Source organism: Labrus mixtus, chromosome 3, assembly GCF_963584025.1.
Source record: "Labrus mixtus chromosome 3, fLabMix1.1, whole genome shotgun sequence".
Classification (NCBI taxonomy): Eukaryota; Metazoa; Chordata; class Actinopteri; order Labriformes; family Labridae; genus Labrus; species Labrus mixtus.
This window is the reverse complement of record NC_083614.1, coordinates 25,277,002-25,292,895: the sequence shown is the minus strand read 5'-3', so window position 1 is coordinate 25,292,895 and position 15,894 is coordinate 25,277,002. Positions and strand designations below refer to the sequence as shown.

The window sequence follows — 15,894 nt, the reverse complement described above, 5'->3', positions numbered from 1 at the left end:
ATTCCACCAGCTTGGTGTGTGATGTCACAGGAAGTCCAACCCCTGTAATCACCTGGTACAAGGATGGAACACCTGTAGGTGAAATCCCTCTGATATACCCTAACTACATATTTTATCCAAAGAAGTGCAAATCGTTCTTTCATGTTTCTAAACCTTAGAAGATTAAGTTTTAATCTTGAGCGTATGTATTAAAAAATGTGTAAAAAAATAGGCTTTCACTGTTGCTAGGCAGCTGATAGCCTTGACCTAAGTTGTTTCCATGCAATATAAGCCCTTATGTCTATACCATGCTCTCTTACTAAACTTATATTTGAATGGTTACTAAGCGAACCAAATGAATGTATACCCATAGTAAAGGCACCGTCAAAGAGATGTAGTAACATGCTCAGGTATAATTTGCCCAAGCTACACTTCAGCTGTTGTCTACTATGTAATTTACAAGGATTGGATCACAAAACTTTCCATGCATAATAGTAGTTATAATGACCTTTGCTTTCATTTATTAATGAAATCCTTGAAAAAACGGAGTACTCTGCTCACAGTGTACGTAGCCTAAGAGAACAAACCTTAAACCACAGCATGTATTCAGATGTGTCTTTGTGTAACCAGAACCAGCCGGGCGAGCCACAGTGGCAGCATGCTCAAAGCTGTAATGACAGAATAATTATGATTACTTGATGTGAGAACACTGAGGCTTCACTCACTTTGCTGTAACATCCCTGTTACCTGGCTGATGTTTTTTTTCCCTTGGCAGTCTGACCAACTTTTCTCGCAGAGCACAGATGGGAAGTCAGAGCGCTTACTTTAACCTGCTAAATATACGCAATCTCAACAAAGATGCTTTGTTGGTTCTCGGCTCCACGCAACTATTTCCATGTGTTGTGCACTTTCCAGAATTACGTTTCTCCTTGAATGGTTGTTTACCTCTCAATCCGTGTTTGCTTTTAATTCTGCTTCAGTTGTAGCTATTTTATTTGAAATCTCTATATCTATATGTGTTGCATTAAACTTAATAGTTGCTTTGTTGGTATAAAATAATTCATATTTGATTGCCTTTCTATGCTGATCAACAGGTGGTTGCTAGTAACAACATCCAGATTCTCGAAATGGGAAAAACCCTGAAACTGTTAAAGGCTGCCATGACGGACGCAGGCAGCTACAGCTGTAAAGCCATCAACATCGCTGGCAGCACAGAAAAAGACTTCTTAGTGGATGTTCTGGGTGAGTAAGGGAAGTGGGCGGTTTCCTGCAGAAACTTTAAGAATTACAGCTGTGTAAAGACTTGTGGACTTTTAACCCTTACAAACCATAAAAGAAGCCTTAAGTTGGACTACTACTCTCTAGCTTTCTTATTTGACCATTCTGATGAGCAGTCAGCTTATAAACATTGATACTCTCTTTCTTTGCTCAAGTTCCACCAATCATTGAAGGGTCAAGCTCTTCTCAAGATATTTCCGCCATCGTCAAACAGGAGGTCAGTCTGGAGTGCAAGGTGCACGGAGTTCCCTTTCCTACGATCCAGTGGTACAAAGACAGAAAGTAAGTGACTCCAAGGATAATCCATGAATACATGTTTAATTGTAAAGCAGCATTCATAAAATATGTTATATCAAGATACTTTACTAAAAGAGTAGGGCTACACTGTTCTCTTTGTTATACTATTTACAGAGACAAAACATAAATCCACCATGAGCAAAAGACTTGGCAACAGTTAGGAAGTTTGAGTGTTTGAATGTTGCAAAGCCATCTGCCACGACTGTGTTAGACTTCAAAATTGGAAAGAGAAAGAGAGAATCAGATAGAGGCAAATGAACAGAGCAACAATAGCAACAGATGATTCTGATTTTTTGGCTACAATGGCAATAATAATGGTTAAAGTATGAGTAGCAGGAATAGCAAATAAGTGAATACAGCTGAAGTCAACAGTTCTAATATTAGCATTAAAAACTTGTGACTAATAATAAAATAATATAGGGACGATCGATAATGTTAATTATAGCAGTTGGAGTCAAGCAGTGCTAGGATTCAGTGTGGCTCAGTTGGTACAGTCATCGTCTCTCAACCGGAAGGTCAAGGGTTCGATCCTGCAGCAACATGTCCGATGTGTCCTTAGGCAAGACACTTTACTCCAAGTTGCTCCTGCTGCTTCGTCAGCGGTGTATGAATGGGATTGGTTACTTCTGAAGGTCTCACTACACAGCAACCACTGCCATCAGTGTGTGAATGTGTAGGTGTGACATGTGGTATAAAAGTGCTTTGACTAGTCAGCAGTCTAGAAAAGCGCTATACAAGCTCAAGTCCACTTACCATTTACATTAACGTTAGAGTATTTAGTGTTTTAAACAAACTGATTAAACTGAGTTACATTTTTGTTTTTAGGCTGGTGTTTCTTGGTGATCCCAACCTAGAGGTCACAAACAGGGGGCAGGTTTTGAGGATAAAAAGTGCACGTCTTGGAGACAAAGCCCGCTACCAGTGCAGTGTTATGAACACAGCCGGCAAACAGACCAAGGACTTCAACCTCAGTGTCTACGGTGAGTGTGGATTTTTACACATCCGACAGAGAAGACTGCCTCTCTTATGCATACACGGGTATGTTTCCACGCCCAAGTTGACCACATTTAGCTCGATTCATTTTAGATTGCATCATTTGTTTGTTATTTGCAGTGCCCCCCTCCATCAAAGGTGGTAACATAACGTCAGATGTCACCGCCCTGCTGGATAATGTAGTTTCACTGGAGTGTGAGGCTCGTGGAGTGCCAAGTCCCACCATCACCTGGTACAGAAATGGTGAGGCCATCCTGTCCAACCGGCAGGCTCAGTACGTCGAGAGGGGTCGCTACCTGAAGATCCCACGGGTGCAGGCGTCTGATGCCGGCCTGTTCACCTGCAAGGTGATGAGTGTGGCCGGCAGAGCTGAGAAGAGCTTTGAACTGGATGTCTACTGTAAGAACTGAATACCTGATAATCCACAGACATTTTCATTGTTCATTATTTCGCATGCCAGCAAAACATGCTTACAGAGACTTGTGATTTTTCACATAGATAGTATGTATATAACACGATTTCCTGAATAAATCAGCGTTTCAAATTGTAGGAAGTGAAGAAATCTCTGACCTTGATCCCCCATTGTCTCTACATTTGCAATCTTTCACATATGTGCTGAGCTCTGAAGCTTTTTATTGAATTAATCTGAGCTTCAAGGCATTTGGCTACACTCACTAACATAAGACATTTGTAGCAGTCAACAATAATATCCAACAGCTGTGGAGAGTCAGTAAACAACTGAATTACAAAACAACCCTCCCTGAAGAGCACACAATAGATTCAATTGGCTTTAAGCATAAAGCAATTATAGAAGTCATTGGCTGATAAAACCCTTGAATGTGAAATGTTAAGAGAGATGAGCTAAGTGCCTGAAGCTCTAACTTTTCTTTTGTTTTCTTCCCTGCCCCCCGCAGTGCCGCCCACCATTGCAGGGGGGGATGACGGGCTGACAGAGAGGAAAGTAGTCCTCAGTAAGCCTCTGATCCTGGAGTGTGACGCAGGCGGGCACCCTCCCCCCTCCCTCACCTGGCTGAAGGATGGAGTTCCTGTGCGTGATGGTGAAAGTGTCCGTGTTCTCGAACAGGGGAGTAAAATAGAAATCATGTCAGCCACGGTGTCTGACTCAGGACGGTACATCTGCGTGGCGACGAGCATCGCTGGGGAGAAGGAGGTCAAATACGACGTCAGAGTTTTAGGTAAAGTAAAACTCAAAATGTTACCCTTCAGACTGGTTTAACCTTTTCTGGCAGACCCAAATGAACAAAACGTGATGGAAATACACGTTTTTTAATTTTTTATTAATGCATCCGAAAATGCCCCGCCCCCTTAAAAAGAAAATATAAAATATAGAAAAAATTAAGCTTTTCTAGTGTGTTATATGTCTGTGTTTGGCAATATAATCATTCTTAAGTCCAGCCAGACATCTTGTACTTTCCGCAGTGGTTTATATTATTTGACACGAATAGTAGTTAATTGATTTTATCGTGGTAGTTTGACACAAACTTTTTTCACAATGAAAACAAAGATATATTTATCTCCCCATAATGTACATGATGACAATCTAAGCATGAAGTTTATCTCTCAGCATGGGCCAAATTTACAAAGAAATTTAAATTTGAAAATAATAAATAAAACTGAAGTCAATTATTTGAATGAGCCCAAACCAGGTATATCATGTCAGAGAGAAATCACTATATAGAAGGTTGGTATCTGAAGAGGCCACCGAACTGCAAGTGTTTTACATGTGGCAAGAGGCATAACATTTAATGAGAACTCATTTTGATCCCACCAACTTGTTGTGACAGATATGGCATAAATCGGTGACTGACCTGGGAGAAGCACGTTCAGTTGTGGGATTTGTTAAGATGACTCTTTTTTTTTGTCTGTCAGAAAACGTTATTTGCTAATGTGTTTCTACTCTTCCACAATGTTTATTTGTAAATGCAAGGGGAAATATTGGTGCATTCTTATGGTTGTTTTCAAGGCACCTCTACAACCACATTTTAAGAAGAAAATACCTCCCCTAATATCTCTATGTCCAAACCTAATCACTTCAGCAGTTTCACTGTGTTTTTGTTTAGTCATCAACAATGAGCGACAGCTTGAAAAACACTGTGCCGTTGTCGGCAGGATTCGAACCTGCGCGGGGAGACCCCAATGGATTTCTAGTCCATCGCCTTAACCACTCGGCCACGACAACACATGTGTAACCTGACCTGACTCCAATCTTTCGGCTGAGTCTGTTGCTATCTCCGCCATGTGTGCATTCCACATGGGAAGCAGACATCTGCTGTCTCACTGTAGCTTTGCATGTCTGACAAAATAGTCACAGAACTCCTCACAAATACATGAAAATTGAGCTTAAAGCACTTCAGAGCAGAAGAGACCCCAGGCAGGAAATTTAACCTCACTGCTCCTCATGATATTTCACTTATCTTTTTAACTATCAGCAGCAGAAATAGATACAAATGTGAAAATAATACAATTTAAGGGGATGGATATTAAAATTTCCAACATGTCCAGCATACAATAAAGTGAAATGATACTTTAAAAGTTAATGGAGATTTGTATTTTTTTATTGTAGTTCCCCCTTTTATTGATGGATCTGATGACGTGACAGACAGCACAGTGATAATCAACAGCCCTTTGGAGCTGGAGTGTCACGCCACTGGAACACCTGCACCGGCCATCACGTAAGATCTCTCTCTCTCATGGATACAGATAAAACAGACTTAAACACTCAAGCATACACACACCCTCACTCACTGTTAAATCACTTATTTCCCAGGTGGTATAAAGATGGAAAACTGGTCAGACAGGGTGAGGGGCTGCGGGTGGGAGCAAGCGGTCGACGGCTGATCGTTTCCCGGGCTCAGGTCTCTGACACGGCTCGGTTTCAGTGTGTTGCCACTAATGAAGCCGGCGACCATGAGAGGGACTTCAACGTGGTCGTCCATGGTAAAAAAAAAAAAAAAAAAGTTTTATTATTATGGTTGTTTGCTTTTTGTACACTCCAATTCAGATAGATGTAATGTATGCTTTCTATGCATGCTACAGGGACTCCCCCACTTTGGGTAAATACTTCTCTACATATTTGTTATGCCTCTCTTTTTCCAAATGTTCTGTTGCAATGTGTTATAGGAATAACTCTGTCCTCTTCATCACTCCAGTGCCTCCATCCATTCGTACCGCCGGGCCTGCTGAGCGTTCAGTGGTTCTAAACAAGCAAATCAGTCTGGAGTGCATCTCCAGTGGCATTCCTCCTCCCAGTATTACATGGCTTAAAGATGGTCGACCTGTGGACACAACACAGGGGCACGTTAAGGTTGGTTCCCTGATTGACTGAATATTTATTTACTTATGGACCCCTTGAGCCTTACTATAACTCTGATGAACATCTTAATGCCTGCAATGTCACAGCCCGCTCAACTCCTCTTAAATGTGCCCTGTTATTCCATTTTGTTGACCTATCTGGTATCTGCGTCTATTTTTGGAGATTTGTTATCTCATCTTACTACAGCTGAAAAAGCACTGTGCCGTTGTCGGCAGGATTCGAACCTGCGCGGGGAGACCCCAATGGATTTCTAGTCCATCGCCTTAACCACTCGGCCACGACAACTCATGTTGAGCTGGGCGACACACAATTTCTTTGACTGTTGCTGTGTGTAGCTCTGTGATGTTGCCGTTACAGCACAATGTCTCTCTCAAACTAAAAGATTTATTCTAAAATGTAAAAAGGTAATTATTTCAACATGAAAAGTAGAAACCAGTCTGACTTTCCTGCGTCCTTTCTGTGTTTGTACTTGTGTCTCTCACAGCTTGAGTCAGCAGGCAGAATGCTAAAGGTCAAAGAGGCAAGACTTGAGGATTCTGGGAAATACACCTGTTTGGCCACAAATGCAGCCGGGGAAACTGAGCAGCACATACGGCTCAGTGTCCATGGTAACTCTCTCCTGTTTCTGTACCTTGTCTCAGTCACCTCCAGCTCTCTGTCATATGTATGATTCTCTTCACTTTGGTGTCAAGGGATTGGGCGGAGACAGCAGAATATCATGTGGAAAATAGTAACTCTTGTGTGTGACACTCTATATGTCCATCAGAGCCTCCCAGTATCCCTAACTCTGGAGTGATCATCAACCAGACCATCCTGTCAGGCTTCCCCACTGAGCTGGAGTGCAAGGCCACAGGCAGCCCATTACCTGGTAAGACGACTCACAAACTTCCTTCTACATTCTGCCGTGCTCACTCACAGGCTCCAGGGCGTAGTTTACTCAGCGCTGAGTTGGAGTTGGCTGCACCCCTTCTATTCTTTATCTTTAGCCATTAATGGAAAAGTGGAAAATTGATCTCAGATGACTCCCTACAGGCAGCGACGATCTCTCCATGAGACTTTTCCAAGTTCAACACAGATAAGCAGACACATTCCAGTGTGATTCAACACTCTTGACTTAGGATGTTGTTTTTATTTCACAGCAGGTGTTTCACTACAACGTACTTTTTTAGTACGTTTTTAAACTTGAGGGACATCTACAAGTTGTACTACTTTTCTGAGGGTTACAAAAACATTTTAATGCACATTTTAGTTTCTTTGCACCTAGAATCTGAAACAAATATACACAGGATCTGAGATTAGATGCAACTCTAAAGTCTAAGTGTTGATTGGATAACCTTTGTCACTTTTTTGATGGTAGGTTTTTTGCTTTATGTAAATCACTTGAAATGACCTTTGTTCCTCAGCTATCACTTGGTACAAAGATGGCCGACCTCTGACAAGTGCAGCTGGAGTGACGATGCTGAAGCGTGGCCAGGTGCTGGAGATTGAACGGGCTCAGCTGTCTGATGCTGGCACATACAGATGTGTTGCAGTCAACCTGGCTGGAGTTGCTGAGATATCCCACAACCTGCAGGTGTACGGTGGGTGACTTTATACATCACGTGCATTGAACAGAGATTTGCTGATTAACAAAATCATTTTAGTAGACATAACAACATTTATCTTTAAATGAAGATGACTTTATTGACTTGTGTTAAAGATTGGGCATTAATGCAGTTGAGTGTATAATTTGCTTTTCTTCTTCTTCTTCTTGCAGTGCCTCCTGTGATCTCCAGTCGTGGTGGTACGGTAACAGTTGTGGTGAATGAAGCCGCCAAGCTGGAGTGCGAGGCGACTGGTGTTCCTCTGCCCAGCCTCACATGGCTGAAAGATGGCAGCCCTGTTACAAGTTTATCACATGGCATTCAGGTGTTTACACATTATTCAAACCTTGATCCTAATGTCTCTACAGATGGTGATAATTTGAACAGAATTCAATTATAAAGAAATGACAAGAGTTTTGTCAAACATGTGTAAGAGAGGCGTGCATGCTATTTATTCTTTAGCTTTTTTAATGGCTATGTTTGTGTGTATTTTCTAGTCCCTTTACTGTTTCTGTGTCCCTCTCTCACAGGTGTTGTCTGGTGGCAGAGTGCTGTCTCTGAATAGTGCACTAGTTAGTGATACAGGCAGGTACACGTGTGTGGCTGTCAACGCCGGGGGAGAACAACACAGAGAGTACGACCTGAAAGTTTATGGTGAGCAAATAACCCTTTTTCAGCAGCGGAGTCACATAGCCGTAGTACATAAATCTACATGAAACTATTCTGTACATATTATGCACCATATTTCCTACAGCTACATTCTTTAGTTTTAGAAAGTAGTATTTTTAGTCTAACTCTTAATAGAGCTCTCATACTAGTTGTCGTGAAAAACGCTGCATTACATTGCTGTTATGATAACATCTTCACTATTAGGTAAAAGTTTAGAACCTAAAGTAGCAAATACTTATATTTAAAAATGTAGCTGTCTGAGACAATAACTTTTTATCATCATGCTACAGTATTATAAGATATAATGAAATATGAATGTAAATATTCACAACCTGAAACAGCAGCTTTTTTGCACCAGCAATGAATTAGCTGACTGAAAATGTTAATTTTTAATTATTTTGATAGGCTTTTAAATGGTTATTCAATTCTTCAAGAAAAGCACAAACTCTCTGGTTCCTGACTGTCAAATGAAAAAAAGATTCTGCTGTTATTTGTACACCTTATCATAAAATAATTTGGAAACTTTGTATTTATGGGTATTCTGTATATTTTGGCAACAGATTGAGCGTTACATCAGCTGGGAGAAAATGCTGCTTTACCCTTATAATAAAACCAGGTGTGAGATAAAAATGAACTGTTGGTGTTGCGATAGTCAAGTATTCATCTTTGCATTACAGAAGTTATAAAACGTTAGATTTATTTGTTAAGCTTTCCACAGGCGCTGTTGAAAAATGGGTTCAATTCTTCTATGTAGGACAAATTCTTCCTGGCCATGACTCTAATGTCTTTTCCTCATTGCACTACTTGTTTTACTGGATACAGTTTTGGCCAACTGTACTCTGTCTTACAAAAGAGCATGCAAGAAGCATAGGTTGTTATACTGTAACAATATTTGACAAAGGCCTCAAAGCAAAAAATATATATGTAGAGTGAGTTTGATATGAGTGAGTTTAGCATTTTAATAAACCTTGTCAGTTTCCTACACAGAGTTGAACTTGATGGCAGATCAGTTGTTATACAAGTCCAATCAAAGCTAATGTCCCTGAGGAAACAGGAGACAAGTAGTTTACATACAGGGGATTATAAAGCCTTGGATTATAAAGCCTTGTGTCTGTTCCTGCATGTCTGTGTTAGCACATGCATGAAGAATACAAACAGCCACATGAGATTCATTTCCTCAGAAAGATCAAAAAGAGCTTGTCCGTGGAAATAGAGGACAATTTGTTGTGGTAATTACTACCACTCTCCGGCAACTTCCTGTGTCTGGCCAAATACTGAACTGAGGGCCTGTCTCTGTCCTTCTCCAATGACTTCAGCTTTGTCTGCCCACTGAAGGGGGACGTAGGGGTCAGCAGTCATTATCTAGTCCAGGCCAGATTCACTCCAAAATCAGGGCTCATTAAATACTGATGAACAGATTCTCAGATTTACATAATAGCTACTTGAAAAAGATGTTCAATTTAAAAGTCTGTTTCTGCTGTTTGAATCTAGACATTGTCAAACTAAGGGGTGGAGACCTCCAGACATTTCCACCGTTTGCCTCCCCTCTGTTCACGCCAAGTGCAAATCATGTCCAGCACTCATTCAAGCTTTTGGAAATACAGTTGATCACTGTCAGCAACACCCATCTACTGTTGAGATGATACTTAAATGTGCCTGAGTCATTACTCTTCTCTGCAGATAAGGTTCTATGAAGCTGTTGGAGATGATGGTACTCTGATTGTTATTACAACAAACAAATTAGCTTGTTTTCCTCAGATAGAACAAGTATTTTAAAGCCCCAGGTGTCCAATTTAATACAGTGTATATATCAGGAGTGTGTAAGAAATACTGCAGAGTAAACAGCATTTTAAAATAGCTTAGCAGGCAAATGTTAAGGTCCGTTAATTTGGAAGATCATGTACCTCGTGTCTCGTTTTTTGGACGTATTTTTATTTATATGTAAGAAACAACTTCATGTCTGACTTCATGGCTTCATGTCCGTCACAGTACCGCCCAACATCAAGGGTGAGGAGGTGAACGCCACAGTGATGCTTGGTCTTCCAGTGGAGCTGCTCTGCCAGAGCGATGCAATCCCTCCACCTACTCTGTCCTGGCGCAAAGATGGGCGACCCCTCTTCAGGAAACCTGGCCTGACTGTCGCAGCTGATGGGAGTGTGCTCAAGGTAAAGCCAGAGCTATGAGGTGTCTTTTTTTGTTTGAATTGCCCACCAGGGACAAATAAAGTTCTTTGAATTGAATTGCATTTTTTAGTCTTTCAAATGTCTGTGATTCTCTCTGATGGAAAAACTTTGCTTGATCATTCAACTCTTCAAAATACTATTTTTTATTGTATGTAGATTTTAAAGTGTCCGTAACACATCTCAAATTGTGTCATTGAATCTAGGTGGAGAGTGCCCAGGTGCAGGATTCAGGCAGGTATTCCTGTCAAGCCACAAATGTTGCCGGCAAAACAGAGAAGAACTATAACCTCAATGTCTGGGGTAAGTTTATCTTAAAGTTTGGCTCTACTTATTTGCTATTCAATTCATAAGAATACTTTTGGGTTAAGTTACTTGTATGCAGGTTGCTGACAGAGCTTAACCCATTTTCATAGTCGTAATTCTTACTTGTGTTCACCCTGACTTGAGGCCAGTGTTTTGACTTAGCAGTGCTGGTTGGTTATAATTATTATGTTTTACTTCCAATTTCCAGTATTTAGTTTGCTGTCTTACATTAAAGTGAATTGCTTTATGTTTTAAATGATGTTGGAATTCTATTTAGATACTTTTTAAAAATATTTTATTTTTGTCTCACATGGAGATGTTGCATCAGTACATTAGCTGTTAAAGATCATGTTACAGTTAGTTTCCCATGAATGAAACACACCAGCATGTAGCTTAAATGAGATGTGAGCGCCTCCCTTTGGTGTCCTGTCATTATTACAGTTTCTCCCAGTATCCGCGGCTCAGAGGAAGTGTCTCCTCTGACTGTGATTGAAGGAAGTTTAATCACTCTGGTGTGTGAGTCCAGTGGCATACCGCCCCCCAGCCTGACCTGGAGAAAGGATGGTATGTGTAAATGTGTTTGTACAAGAAACACAGACATCAAGTGACGACAAATTGAAAAAGAAACATGTTATTTAGAAATTATATGACATAATGAATCCGGCTGAACATGTCTGAACACCATATTTAACTGTGTTTTTATCTGTCCCAGGTTCTGAGCTGAGGTCAGATCAGCGGGTCAGGGTTTTATCAGGAGGTCGCCAGCTGCAGATCTCCAGCGCTGAGAGGATAGATACAGGCTCCTACACATGCACAGCCTCCAGCACAGCTGGCACTACTTCCAAGGAGTACAACTTACAGGTTTATGGTAAGTGTGTGTCAAAATACCTGTGACAAGAAGTGGAAAAAATGAAAAAAGAAAATTGAGTTTCACTCTGAAAGGAATCAAAGAAGTTACAGGGTGTCAGAATCTGCTGCAATTAGACATGTTTTATATGTTTGTAATAACAGCTGGAGGTGGTAAAAGTGTCCTGAATCTTTGTAGTATTTTGGACCAATGCTTTAATGAAGAACCCCAAAAGGATAACTACTTTTACCAAAAACTCAGGACATATTCACAATCATGTTGTTTGAATTAACTAACACGTCATTGACATGGGCCATTTGGTAGCCAAGTGGTTACGTCGTGGGCCCCAAGTACAGACGCTATAGTCCTTGTCCAAGCAACCATCATCCCCCACTCTCTCCTCTCAACATTTCCTGTCTCTCCTCAGCTGTCCTATCTGTTAAAGGCAAAAATTGCCCCAAATATCAATTAAAAAAAACTCTATTAAGATAACTGGAACCACTTGCATTGTTAATTTACTTTACAAAAAGTCAATATTTTTGCACTCGATGTACTGGATATTTTCAGAGCTCTAAGTACTTAGCATCTCTTGAGGGAGCATGTACACCATCTCACATGCTTTTCTCACTTCAGTCCGCCCTTCCATCAGACACAGCGAGGGCAACTCAGATGACATTGCTGTGACAAAAGGAGGTGACGTGACCTTACAGTGTGCTGCGGAGGGAGTGCCTCGACCAGCGATCACATGGCTGAAAGATGGCCGACCTATCACAGGGCAGCATGGTGCCAAGGTCCTCAATGAGGGGAGACTGCTGCAGCTTAAAGACGCTAAGGTGTCTGACACGGGACGCTACACATGTATCGCTGTTAATGTTGCTGGACAGGCTGACAGCAAGCACGACATCAGTGTACACGGTATGCATGACCATCTGTTTTTTATGTTCTTGTCAATGAGATTAAATCCATCCTAATGTCTTAAACTTTCATTCTGCCCCTTTCAACTATTATTTCTCATCTCTTTCAGTTCCACCTAGTATAATTGGTCAGGTAAACTTCCCAGAAAATGTGAGCGTTGTGGTAAAGAACCCCGTTGCTTTGAGCTGCGAGGCCTCAGGTATTCCTCTTCCTGCCATTGCCTGGCTGAAGGATGGTCGGCCAATCAAAGCATCCAGCTCAGTGCGAGTGCTCTCAGGTGAGTCCCTGTTTGACTCTCTGTGATTTGTGATTTTGTGGAGAGTATGTGTTTACGTTGGTCATCGTCAAAGGTATAAAAAAGTTTTTATTATTATTACTAATGAAGGAATGGACACCAAGAATACGAATGATAGTACAGGTCTTCAAAGTAGTAACCTAACCTATTTGCTTGCGGGGTTTCAAAGGCCGAGCATGTTGCAATATATCACCAGTAATAAGTTGTAATAGGATCATTGCATCAGGGGCCAAACCCAACTGACAAATCGTCTGCAAGAAGACAAACAGAAGTAATTACTTTGAATTTGTTTTGAAACATTTAAGAAGATGTATTGGGTGCCTCTAAATTAAACTGTGGCAGCTAAAATTAAGCACACCACTTTCATTTCTTCTGCTGAAATAATAATAGCCTGCTTTGCCAAGTAGATCTGTTTGGTATTTGACTAGTCTACACTTGGCCCGTTCTCTCAGGTATTATTATTAAATTAAATTATTTGGTCAAAATGGACCATCGAACTATCACAAAATTGTGAATGATGTGAAGGCAACCATGTTGTCAAAGAGGAAGGTTCATGAGGTTTATCAAATACAGACGGGATATCAGATAGTGTTGAAGGTTTATTCAGCCCAGCTTAAAATTCTCATGAACTCTGTAAGGACAATGTTGTTTTTAAAGACAAATGCCATTAGTCTTTTATCCCAGCTAACTGGATTGTAAATGTTTAAACAGCTGTGAGCCTCAGCATCGAAATTCCTTCTGGTAATTGATCCCAGTTTTCAAAGTGGTCATTTACTTTCAACAGGTGTTGAAATGTTGTTTTAGACGTCCATGGGAACGAGGGAGAATTAGCTTTATATCGCCTGACACAGCCTTTAAGTATTTCATAATGAAAATAGGTTATTGATAGTTACCAGCTTGTTTCATTTCCAGGGGGCCGGAGTCTGCGACTAATGCATGCTGCAGTAGAGGATGCTGGGAGGTACACCTGTATTGTGTCTAACATTGCTGGAGAGGAAAGGAAGAACTTTGACCTCGACATTCTTGGTAAGATTTATGAAACGTCTTGGCATTGTTTTTGGTTTCAATATGTTGAATGAACATTTCTTGTTCAACTTCATTGTTCATATTTAAATATTTTAACTTCTGCATTAAGGGTGAACATCTGTTTTAATTTAAAGCTCATTTTTGTATCATACTGTGAATACTTTTTAATTAATGGGAAAACTTTAATGACCATCTAATTGATTTTCATTCAACAGTTCCAGCAAGGATTGTTGATGAGGGAACAGTGTTGGATACCAAAGTTAAGGAGAAACACAACATAACCCTCACCTGTGAGGCAACAGGTAATACAAGAAACTTCCCTAATTTTTTTTTCTCCAAAAGATTGGACAGATTTTGATTTATTTCTCTGCTGAAGATTTGAAATATATCTATTATAGACTAAAATACACTTTATTGTCCCCTTGGGGAAAATAATCTGTTGCAAACATGAAGCTGCCTCAACAGTAGGATCAATGAATAAAAACAGTAGAAACAAACACAATCCACATGTAATCCATACAGACATTCAGATTTTTATCGATTTGGGTACTAATGAGATTTTAAAACATCTCAGTTTCGATGTGGGACTCATTCTTTGAGACTCACTGTGCCTGTCTTGGAACAGTCTGCTAATATATTGAATGTTAGGTGAGGTTTTCAGTCCTCCCCGTAACCTTCATGGCAGTCTGCACCAGATGAGCAAGCTTAGATTTTAACTGAATAGAGCGATTACCATACAATGCTACATAAAATACACCGTTGTAGCTGTAAACGAGAACACAAATTATCATCATAGGTTTTTCTGCTAAACAGGTTATCTAACAATAAGTTTATACATAGATATCTGTAAGAGCTGACCAGCACCATCTCCTCAGTTTTATTTACATATATAACAAGGTGGCTGAGAATAATAAATAATTAATACAGGTCCTAATATGGATCCCTGAGGAACACCATATTGCTATATACTGTAATTATTATCCTTATGACCATTCATAAAAACATATCAGTTGTCCTTTATGGTCATAGTTAATGAGAAAATATAATATAAAAAAAAAAATTAATCTCCCTTTATGTCTCATTATTGACAATTATTTCCAGGTAACCCTGTGCCAGAGATAAAATGGCTAAAGGATGGACAGCTGTTGGTTCCTGACAGACGCCACCAACTTTTGTCTCATGGCCGTTTCCTCCAAATCTACGGGGCCCAAGTGGCAGACACTGGCAGGTACAGCTGCCTGGCATCTAACAGTGCAGGGGATCGCAGCCGGCACTTCAACCTCAATGTCCTGGGTACAAACACAACTCCTCCGAATCTATCACGATTATTCAGAGAATAACACAACTAATTGAGAGCAATTGAAGTCATTCTTTGAAGTACATTTCATTGCTTTGTGCTCTTCTTTTTCTTTGCCAGTTTCTCCAACCATTGCTGGGTCTGGTCCTGACGGCTCATCAGACGAGGTGACAGTCACTCTAAGCAGCCCCACGTCTTTAGTATGTGAAGTTCAATCCTACCCTCCTGCTCTCATCATCTGGCTCAAGGATGGTACTCCGTTTGAGTCCAGTCGCAACATCCGTGTCCTCCCAGGTTTGAGACCACATAAATATAAGAATAACGTCAAACTGAGTAGAGTATAATAGTATGGTACATAAACATGCATCAATAATTCCCATGCTCACACAGGTGGAAGAACCCTGCAGATTCTCAATGCTAAAGAAGAGGATGCTGGGAGGTATACATGTGTGGCCACTAATGAGGCTGGAGAGACACTGAAGCACTATGAGGTCAAGGTTTATGGTGAGATTTCTTTAAAAACATGTTATAACAGAACCAGTGCACAAATCTCAGTTAACAAGAAATAATCTTGTGAACACACTACAGTCTGACCATCATGTAAACAGTTGATTGGTCGATGTGGTCTTTAACATGTTTTTTTGGCTCCAGTTCCCCCTCAGATCAATAAGAATGATATCCCTGGGGAAGGACTGGCACCTAAAGAGGTCAAGATCAAAGTCAACAGCACACTAACCCTGGAGTGTGCAGCTCAGGCCTTTCCTACACCTGCACTGCAGTGGTACAAGGATGGACAGGTAGATATCAGATTGCATTCCATGATTATGGGGAAAAAATAGAGAAACAAAGCATTAATATAAGTAAAGTTTGGAAATTACTCATAAAAGCTTCTTAT

General features: G+C 40.6%; 2 non-coding genes across 2 annotated transcripts; both read right to left on the bottom strand.

Annotated features, from left to right (window-relative positions):
- Positions 1–4,665: 4,665 nt before the first annotated feature.
- trnas-aga (transfer RNA serine (anticodon AGA)) lies at positions 4,666–4,747 on the bottom strand. Its single transcript has one exon. It is a non-coding gene; the product is annotated as a tRNA-Ser (tRNA).
- Positions 4,748–6,084: 1,337 nt separating this feature from the next.
- trnas-aga (transfer RNA serine (anticodon AGA)) lies at positions 6,085–6,166 on the bottom strand. Its single transcript has one exon. It is a non-coding gene; the product is annotated as a tRNA-Ser (tRNA).
- Between the last annotated feature and the right edge of the window lie 9,728 nt (positions 6,167–15,894).